Below are 10,681 nucleotides of genomic sequence, written 5' to 3' on the forward strand. Positions count from 1 at the left end.
AGGGCAGGGATTGTCCCCTGAGCTGGCCCTGCTGAGGCAGCACCCCAAACCCTGGGGTCAGTTTGGGACCCCTCACAAGAGGGACCTGGAGGGGTCCAGGGCAGGGAATGGAGCTGGGAATGGAGCACCAGGGGGGGCTGAGGGAGATGGGAAGGGGCTGAGCCTGGAGAAAAGGAGCTCAGGGGCCCCTGTGGCTCTGCACAACGCCCTGAAGAGGGGATGTAGTAAAGGGGAAGGTGATGTCTCCTCTCAGGGAACAAGGGGCAGGACAAAAAACAGCCTCAAGCTGCACCAGGGGAGGTTGAGGTTGGAGATCAGGAAAAATTCTTTCCCTGAAAGGGTGGTCAGACATTGGAAGGAGCTGCCCAGGGCAGTGGTGGAATCACAATCCCTGGAAATTTTCAAAAGACTCCTGGATGTGGCACGTGAGGCCAGGGTTTGGTGGTGCTGGATCCATGACTGGACTCGGCCCTCAGGTCTTGCCCACCCTTCCCCATTCCATGATTCCATCCCCAGCACACCCCTGGATCCTTCACAAGTCCTAAATCACCTGATTTGCTCTTCCAGTTTCTGTTGTGGATTCACAGAAAAGAAGCAAAGGGGACTTTGCACCCTGCTGCTGCTGCTGCTTGGAAGTCTCTGCACGATGGATTTGTCCAAGTTATTTCTGTTAAAGGCAGCTATAAATAACCTGCATAATGCCTCAAGTGTTACAGAATTATTGGGAGTTTTGCCTGATTAGAAGAAGTAAGAAATAAAAAACCTCTGAGGAAGGAGCTCAGGATTTTACACAGCAATAAAGCACAGAAAGTGAAGGGTCGTGGATCTATTTGTGGGCTTAAAAATTAAGAATACACTCAAGTGTTTTGCTCAGCTGGAGGTAATTTGGGAAATAATATTGGTCCTTATTTAGCCAATACAAAAACGGCCACAAGATGCCTTGTGTCACACCATGTGTGAGTTTCATCTGAACTTTTAACTGCTATAAAATAATTTACTCAGTGTTCTCACCAAAACCTTGTTTATTCCCTGTGTTTGGGTTTCACTTTTCATGCCCTTGATCCAGAAGCAACTTCTCAGGAGCTGTCTAGAAGGTGGAGAATAAACTGCCAAAGATTGGCCTTGGGCACTGCCAGGGATCCAGGGGCAGCCCCAGCTGCTCTGGGCACCTGTGCCAGGGCCTGCCCACCTGCCAGGGAGGAGTTTCATCCTCATATTTACTCTAACCCACTCTCTGCCAGTTTGAAGCCATTCCCCCCTGCCCTGTCACTACAGACCCCTGTGAATATTTCAGACATGCCCTAAGGAAGGCTGTCTGTTTTTCCTGGAGCCATCATTTTGCTCCAGTTGGATGTCTCCATCCTTCCCAATGCTTTTTGATGGATTCATGGGAAGATGGTTTTGTCCATCTCCTCACTCTCAGGTGAGGTTTCTTTGGAAATCCAAGTTACAGGTGGGACAAGAATGCTCACGTGGCTCTTGGGCTGCCACATTCCCTGCTGGTTTATTTGGTGAACAGGAATTTGGGGCTGGACTGATGTCTCTGAAAAACTCCTGGAGTTTCTTTTTCCCAGCACAGAGTCAAAGCTCCTCACATCCAACCTTTTTCACCTGAGTGCTGTTGCAGAGTGATTTCAGTCTGTGAGAGCAGGATCAGAGGAATCTCTCTCCTTCTCACAAAACCTCAGCCTTTGATTCTCTTCTGCTGCAAAGTCAGGGCGGGGGGGAAGCTTTTATCACCTGGGCAGTGAGCTGCTGCTCTGCTTGGAATCTAAATTATAGATTTATCTATAAATAAAGGATAAATAAACATAAATAAATGATATTAGATTGGATTTTGGGAAGGTGGTTACCTACTGGAATAGTTTCCAAAGAAAGTTTTGCATTCCTGTGCCAGAAAGCCAGGGATATTCCTCAGCTGCAAAGCTTCCTGCTGAAACCCAGGTTTCCATTACCTCCTGTAAATGGGGATTCTGGGAGGAGCTGACCTGGGGCCCTCTGGAGACCCTGAGCTGGAGCTGTGCCTTCAGTGGGTATTTGATGAGGTTCAACCACCCAGGTGTGCTGCAGAGACACAGAGTCCAGCTCAGGCACTGATGCAGGAAGATGCCCCGTTACCATGGATAACGTGGTGGTTTTAATATGGCCAAAAATGTTACAATTTATAGTTAGTCCAAGCCAACCAAGAGCATCAATGGCATAAAAGATTATGATCTACAGTTTTGGAGGTGAGCATTGCTCAACCACAGCCTGGTGAACATTTTTCTGTATAAATTTGAACAGTTTATCACCCATCAACACCACAAGTCAGAATTCTCCTGTTTTGTCTGACTCAAGGGCAGAGCTCAGCAGCTGAGGGACAAGGGAGCACCAAATTCACCTTCCCAGCCTTCAGAACTGCCCAGGAAATGCCTAGAGAGTGATGCCTCAGGGTTTGGCTCTTCTGTTTTTCACATTCTGTGCTGCTTCAGTGTGTGGGTCTGAGCTTCACATCAGGGGATGGTGAGCTCTGCACAGAGCAGGGAGACAAAACAATTCCTGCTCCAGCTGGGCACCAAGGACAAATGAGCCAAATCTCAGCCCAGGAGCACAAACCCCGTGGGCTGGAGAGAGAAAAACAAGCAGGGTGGGAGTGCCTGGGCTAAAGCTGGGCTGGGACAATGAACTGCAAGGTGCAAATGGAGCAGAGCTGATCCCAGGGAGAGACCCCGTGTCCATTTTGGGGCCATTTTGGTTCATCTTGGGTGCAGCCCTGGCTGGGCTCTGGTGCTGCCCAAGGTGCATCCATGGAGGAGATCCCTGGAATCAATCCCTGCTTTATTCTGGAACTCCATCTGCTCTAGGGCAGCCCTCACAAGGCATCAAGAGAACAAACTCCACAAGCACCAGCATCCCCTGAACCCAAAACCTGGAATATTGAGGAATATATAAAATATCTCATTTCCAGAGAAGAGGGGTTTGGTTTCTCCCTAAGGAAGCCTCCAGAAAGGCTGCCCAAAGACACAGCCACACAATCCCAGTGCTCCCAGTCCCTCGGGAGCTCAGCATCTGTTACCAAGCAGCTGGGGAGGCAATCTGGGAGCAGGCAGCACCCTCAGCCCTCTCTCCTTGCAGACCTGTCCCAGCCCCTCAGTGCAAATAATCCTCTGCACAAAGGCTGAGGTTGATGTAAGAAGATTATACATTTCCAGAAATAAAACTGCTTCAGCACTGCTCTAATCTATAGTTAGGGGGTGTTCAGTGTATAATTTTCCTCACCACCACTGGATACTTAATGCAGCAACTGCTCAGGCCAGACCTGTTTCTAGGTCAGAGACACAGTTTTGGGGAAAACTTTGCAGTGAATTCATCTCTTGGTCAGCAGTTGTTGTTCTTGCTGCCACAGCTCAGATTGGGCTGCAGGAGGGCTTTGTCCTACTTGAAAAACCCCCAAAGATCTCAAAAGTCATTCCTGAACACACACTGTGTGGATCTCCATGTTAGATATTGATGGATTAAATTTAACAATTTGGATCCCAAAGATCTCAAAAGTCATTCCTGAACACACACTGTGTGGCTCTCCATGTTAGATATTGATGGATTTAATTTAACAATTTGGATCCCAAAGATCTCAAAAGTCATTCCTGAACACACACTGTGTGGCTCTCCATGTTAGATATTGATGGATTAAATTTCACAATTTGGATCCCAAAGATCTCAAAAGTCATTCCTGAACACACACTGTGTGGCTCTCCATGTTAGATATTGATGGATTAAATTTAACAATTTGGATCCCAAAGATCTCAAAAGTCATTCCTGAACACACACTGTGTGGCTCTCCATGTTAGATATTGATGGATTTAATTTAACAATTTGGATCCCAAAGATCTCAAAAGTCATTCACACACTGTGTGGCTCTCCATGTTAGATATTGATGGATTTAATTTCGCAATTTGGATCCCAAAGATCTCAAAAGTCATTCCTGAACACACACTGTGTGGATCTCCATGTTAGATATCGATGAATTAAATTTAACAATTTGGATCCCAAAGATCTCAAAAGTCATTCCTGAACACACACTGTGTGGCTCTCCATGTTAGATATTGATGGATTTAATTTAAGCGTTGCCTCACTCTGCATCAGCCTTTGAAGATGTTATTCAATTTACTGTGGGAAATAGCTGGTTTGTGGTGGGCAGAGGCCACAGGTTTTTTATGGAGATCTACTGGAATATTTACTATGAGAAGGGAAGAAAGCCCTCAGGTACTGAAAGTGAAAACTTACTCAAGCATTGCCAGTGGAAACTGCATATAGCAGCTGGAATTTAGGCACCAACACAAATTAAATGATATTAAAGATCTGATGGCACTCTGGTCAAAACCCTGGCTCAGACAAGTGGAAAATCAAAAGATTTTGGGTCATTAGACAAGTGACCTTTCACTGCTCAAACACCCTTGTACCTGAGCAAAATTTACATATCTTCTGGGAGGAGACTGGCTAACCATCTTTTGCTATCTCTTTACTATTAATTTACTATTTTTCACTATTTGTTGCCAATTTGCAATGGTTGGGTGTGCTCAGACATGCAGACATTTAACCAGGTCAGCGCTCAGGCAGTGAGAAGAGCCTGAAGGAACACTTGCCAGCAGGAAAAATTCAGATTACAGGGTGGTAGGGGCTTCAGCCAGCAAGCAGAAATCAGCTGAGCATCTCAATTTTACCACCATGCACAGTCAGTCAAGGTTTTGGAGGCTTTCACTAAAGAAGTGTTAGAAAAGGACAAGAGGTGGCTTCAATCTGTTTCCTCCTCTCCAGAGAAGCTGCTGTGATTGGAAGTGTCCAACAGGATCCCAGCAACACCAAGTGCTCTCCCAAAACCAATATTTGTGCTCTGCAGGGGCTCCTGTGCTGCCTGTCACTGCCAGCCTCTGGCTGATAAGAGCTGCAGGAAATCTTTATCTAAACCCACAGATAACTCACACTTGTAATGCAGAAATGAAAAAATCAGGCAGACAAGGCCTAATCTTGCCTGGCTTTGAGTTCAGGCTGAAAACCCCTCTCATTTTCTGGGCTGTGTCAGCACAATTCGATGTGAGCAAACCACAGAAGGTAAAAACCAACCCAAACCTCCCACCTGTGCCTAAGCTTTGAGTGATGCTCAGGAAGATTTTAAAAGGATGATGTGTTTGTCCTTGGGGATCTAAAAAAGGGACAGCTCTGCTCCTAATGTGGATAATTTTCTGCTTTTAACAGGAAATGGGAAAATGGGACACCCACACACAACAGGGCTGTCCTGGGGTGGGTTGGAGCTAACTCAGAAGTGTTCCAGAATTTTTCTTTTCATGAGGGTGCTGGAAGAGCAGATTGCCCAGGGGTTGCAGAGGCTTTGATTGCTGGGAACATGCCAGAGCAGGCTGGATGAGCTCAGCCCTGCCCATGGCAGAAATGACCTTTAGAGCCCCCAGGATTCCTGGTGCACAGCAGGCTCTGGGGCTGTGCATCTGCCCGGGCTGCTGACATTATAATGCAAATTTCATCATGAAAAATCTCAATCTGCACGAGTTTAAATAGGCACAAGAAGACAAAAATCTTTTGACCACATTGAGGTTGAGGGCAGAATTTGCAGTTCCAGGAGAGCTCTTACAAACCCTCCCCAATCCACTGCAGATACAAAATTCAAATTAACCCTGAAGCACCATCTCCCCACTTTAGGAGCTCTGCTGAATTAAGCAGGAATATTCCCATGAAATCTCTTAAGGAGATTTTCCTAAAGTCACCAGAAACTTTTCGCAGAAAGCCTTTTCCACTCACCCTGCAAATTTCCTTCTTGGATGTGTCCATTTGGATTTCTGAGGGTTATGAAACACCCCAGGTGCAGCAGGACAGTCCTCACCAGGTGGGAACCTCGCCCCAATCCTGGTTTTGTTTGGAACCCCAGCTCAGGGGTGTTTATGTGAGCTGCAAAGCTGTTTAGGTGGAGCTGGGGAGGATTTAAGGTTTGGTGTGGGAGTCACAGAGCAGACTTGAGGAGGGCAAGCTTTGGACAAAGCCTCTCATGTTCCTGCAGCAGGTCCTGTGAGGAACCACCCCACACCCTGTGAGGTTTTTGCATGGCAAGAACGCCAAAATAATGCAAGGATTGATCCTAAAAGGACTTCCAGCAAGGGCTTTCACTGCTGCCTCAGGCATGTAAATGATGTTTAGGGCCATGGAGCCAGCTGTGCTTGGTAAAACTTGCAGTGAAATGCACCAACAATCAGCCAGTGTAATCAAGCTCCTAATCAACCAAAATAGCTTGAAATGCACCACAGCTACCTGCTAGAAATCAGGGTTTTTTTATTTTTATTGCTGTTTTACTCAAAGCTTGGGGAGGTGCAGTAAAAGGAAGACAGAGGCAGGCAGGGAGTTGCCAAAGCAAGGCCAGGTATAAATGCATTTATGGCTAATGAGGCCAACACTGCCTGGTGAATAAAACAAGGCACAGGAATAAACAATTGGTGTTAAAACAACCAATAATCCAATGCAAAAAAGGAAATAAAACCCATTCATTCTGTCACCATTGCCTCACAAGAACCTTTATTTCCCACCCCCTCCTCCCCAGCAGTTAAGCATTAATAATTGATAAATTTAAGCATTAAGAAATAATTAATAAATGAAAGAGTATCAGAGAACCCCAAAAAAGTATCTCTGGTGTTGGGCTCCTTTCAGAGGAGTTTGCAGCAGCCTCTCATCTCTGCAGGTTCAGTTTTGGGGCAGAAGGTGGAAGCACATCCAAGCCCCAGTCCCATTTCCTCTGTGGCTCTGCAGAGCTGTGGAGCTGGCTCTGGTCTCTGCAGCCTTTTCTCCCCACAAACCTGGGTTTGAAACTGAGCTGAGCACATCCAGCTCTCCTAAAAGGCTGGGAATGGGGTTCTGGCTGTGGCCACACCAACCCTCAGAGCTCTGTAAGGGGCACCTCATGGCCATGAGCTGGCTCAGCCTCAAAAATAAGAAATGAACTCGGTGGGAATATTTTCAGAATAACAGGCACGTCCCCACTTTGATGCCAGCCCTCACACATGAACAGAAAAGAGAAGATTTGTTGGTTTTTTCCCTGGGAAGGAGCTCTTTGCATCTTGCATTTTGTATTAATGAGCCTTTGGAAACTTCCAAGGGCTGCATTTTTCTGCCCATTTCCACGATCGTTAAAGAGGCACACGGGGGAAATGAAGGCCCTTTCCTGCCACTTGTTTAAAGGGCTGAGCTCTTTATGTGGCACTGGGGAGGCATCCATTGATTTCCCAGCGATGAGCTGGGTAATGGGATGCAGAGATTCTCACTGGCAGTCACTGAGTCAGCTGCAGGTCATCACTGGCTCCAAAGAATCAGCCCTGTGCAGCAGGAGCTCTCTGACATCTCTGATCTCACCTCGTCCTGTTTCTCCTCTCCCAAAGAGCCCCAGATCACAACTCCTAGGATGGTCCCTCTGAGATTTCCACTGTCATCAAAATTCCAGAGGAGCCTCCACCAGGAAACAGCTTCCTGCTTGCCAAACCCCTCCAGAGCAGGGCTCCAGTTAAAAGACAAACTGGTGTGACTCAGTCAACTCATTATGTAATTTAAATTTTGTGCAGTGCCCTGACATTCCCTTCTGTTGTAATAGATGGGGAAATTACCCAGCTTGCCACAGAACTTACATTGTGAACAGCATTTACAGGATTTTCCAGCTATCTGTATCTGGTATTAAACATGTTTTAGGAGTAATTAGTGTTCTACAAATCTAGTTAGATTTCAAGCACTGTCTGCAGCCTCTGTGCAATTAATTCAGCCCCTTTTCTCACACTGGGAGTAAAAGGATGTGGAAGAGGGAGGGAGAACTGTGTGACAATGAACATGACCAGTGGCTTGTAAAAGTTCATCAGGGTGGGAAGGGCAGGAGAATCACAGCAACCCTGCACAGCAGAGGTCAGGATGTCACACCTGGATAATTTAAAATGCATTATCCAAGTTATTCCTGCAGCAGTCTGTGAATGGAGAGGCTCCTCTGCTGCCCTTAATGCTTCTCCACCCTCCCAAGCACCTGAAAGGATCATTCTCTATCTCTATTAGGAGCACCCACCCTCAATTTATAATTTTTGCCTGATTTGTGGCTCAGGTTCTCTGTGCAGCAGTTCAACCCTGTCACCTGTTGCTTGTCCTCAGGAAAGTCACTTCTCTTCTATAGAATGTCTCAGAGACATTTTATGCTTGAATTTTGCAATGGCACTATGGTCCCTGAACAAAATTAACTTCTGCCTTCTTGTCACTCTGAAAATGGAAAGTTGAGGACAGGGTTAGATTTTTATTGATTTTTGATTTGGTTTGAACACCCTGCTCAGAAACTCTCAAACATTTAAGGAAATGGGACAGAAAAATAGTCAGAGCTGACATTTTCCTTCTTTCTACACCCCAAACAACCCCTGCAGCACTGTGAGGCTCTAGAAAGAAATCCTGAAGCATCCAAGATGATACAGAAATCCAAAAAGAAACCTGAAACACTTCTGCCTAAAATGTTGGAGTTATCCACGGGTTCTACATGGGAACTTCTGAATTATTTCACCCCCCTTTTGCTGAGGAGCCTGGATTTACACTGGAAATGTCAAGATTTGGATTGCCAAAGCACTTTGAGCTTTGTTAGAGTGACACCCAGTGGCATTGAAAGTTTCCTTGCTGGGGGCAGCAGAAAGCAGAGGAATCTCTATTTGAGCAGCAGCAGCTCTGCAAACATTTCTGCTCAGGATCAGGTCAGTGACCAGGACAGGAGAAGCAAATGCATCAGCTGAACCCTCCAGATTCAAGTAGGGCACGGAAAATGGTAATAAATTTCCATAAATTACCTGCTGGTGTCGGGGAAAGCAACTTGCTGATGGAATTGATGGGAATTGCTGAAGAGCAGGATCTGCAAATCCCAGCTTATTGGGTTCAGAGGCACCTTTAAAACATCACCTCAGCAAACCCCACTAATGCAGTAACCACACACTCTGCTGGGACCTGCAGCTAAACCTGGGAAAACCTTCTCTCTTCTGAAAATGTATTATCCAAGCTATTCCTGCAGTAGTCTGTAAATGGAGAGGCTCCTCTGGTGCCCTTAATGCTTCTCCAGGCTCCCAAGCAGCTGAAAGGATCCTTCTCTAGCTCTTTTAGGAGCTTTTTAATCCAGCTGTGCTGACAGCAAAGGCACCAGAAGCTCAGAAGTAGATCCCTGTGCACATCTGGGCCCCAAGCCCTGCAGGAAGGAGCCCACCTCAATTCATTCTTAAATGGTGAAAACACCCACAGGGGGATGAAACCCTTCTCCACCCAGGACACACTAAAGCAGGAAAGGCTCCAGTCTGAGATGTCACAGCCCAGAAATGAGGTATTGGAACAACTTGGACAAGGTTTGCCCTTCCAATATCAGTTCTAACCTGTTCTGCTGCCTCCTGCTTCTGCAAGCTCAGGTTCCAGATTAATTCACTGGTTATTTGTTTTATGGGATCATGCAAGTCATCCTAGTCCAAGCAGGGTGGCAGAACCAAGCTGCATCCAGCAAATATTTTCATCTAAAGCTAATTTTGCAGGGATGTGGAGAATCCACTCCCATCTGAGTCCAGCTCCTTCGTGCAATCTGACGCCCCAAAGAGCAGCACAAGAAGGAAAAAGGAAGGATGTGGCTCAGTTAAAGCCTGGCAGGGGGGAGACCACTCTCAGGTTTCAGGCTTTGCCACCTCCTCTGATCTCTGCAGCTGAGCTCCCCCTGAGGAGGTGCTCAATCAGATCCCATCCTCCCCAAGCTGATGGGCTGTGCTTCCTGCCCAGCCTGGTCCTCAATCCCCAAAGAGCATCTTCACCTGGTCCTAAATCCCCAAAGAGCATCTTCACCTGGTCCCTAAATCCCCAAAGAGCATCTTCACCTGGTCCCTAAATTCCCAAAGAGCATCTTCACCTGGTCCCTAAATTCCCAAAGAGCATCTTCACCTGGTCCCTAAATCCCCAAAGAGCATCTTCACCTGGTCCCTAAATCCCAAAGAGCATCTTCACCTGGTCCTAAATCCTCCAAAGAGCATCTTCACCAGGTCCCTCAATCCCCCAAAGAGCATCTTCACCTGGTCCATAAATCCCCAAAGAGCATCCTCACCTGGTCCTTAAATCCCCCAAAGAGCATCTTCACCTGGTCCCTAAATCCCCAAAGAGCATCTTCACCTGGTCCCTAAATCCCCCAAAGAGCATCTTCACCTGGTCCCTAAATCCCCAAAGAGCATCTTCACCTGGTCCCTAAATCCCCAAAGAGCATCTTCACCTGGTCCCTAAATCCCCCAAAGAGCATCTTCACCTGGTCCCTAAATCCCCCAAAGAGCATCTTCACCTGGTCCCTAAATCCTCCAAAGAGCACCTTCACCTGGTCCTAAATCCCCAAAGAGCATCTTCACATGGTCCCTAAATCCTCCAAAGAACATCTTCACCTGGTCTCTAAATCCCCAAAGAACATCTTCACCTGGTCTCTAAATCCCCAAAGAGCATCTTCACCTGGTCCTAAATGCCCAAAGAGCATCTTCACCTGGTCCTAAATCCTCCAAAGAGCATCTTCACCTGGTCCCTAAATCCCCAAAGAACATCTTCACCTGGTCTCTAAATCCCCAAAGAGCATCTTCACCTGGTCCTAAATGCCCAAAGAGCATTTTCACCTGGTCCTAAATCGGCCAAA

This window comes from Haemorhous mexicanus, chromosome 11 (genome assembly GCF_027477595.1).
Source record: "Haemorhous mexicanus isolate bHaeMex1 chromosome 11, bHaeMex1.pri, whole genome shotgun sequence".
Taxonomy (NCBI): Eukaryota; Metazoa; Chordata; class Aves; order Passeriformes; family Fringillidae; genus Haemorhous; species Haemorhous mexicanus.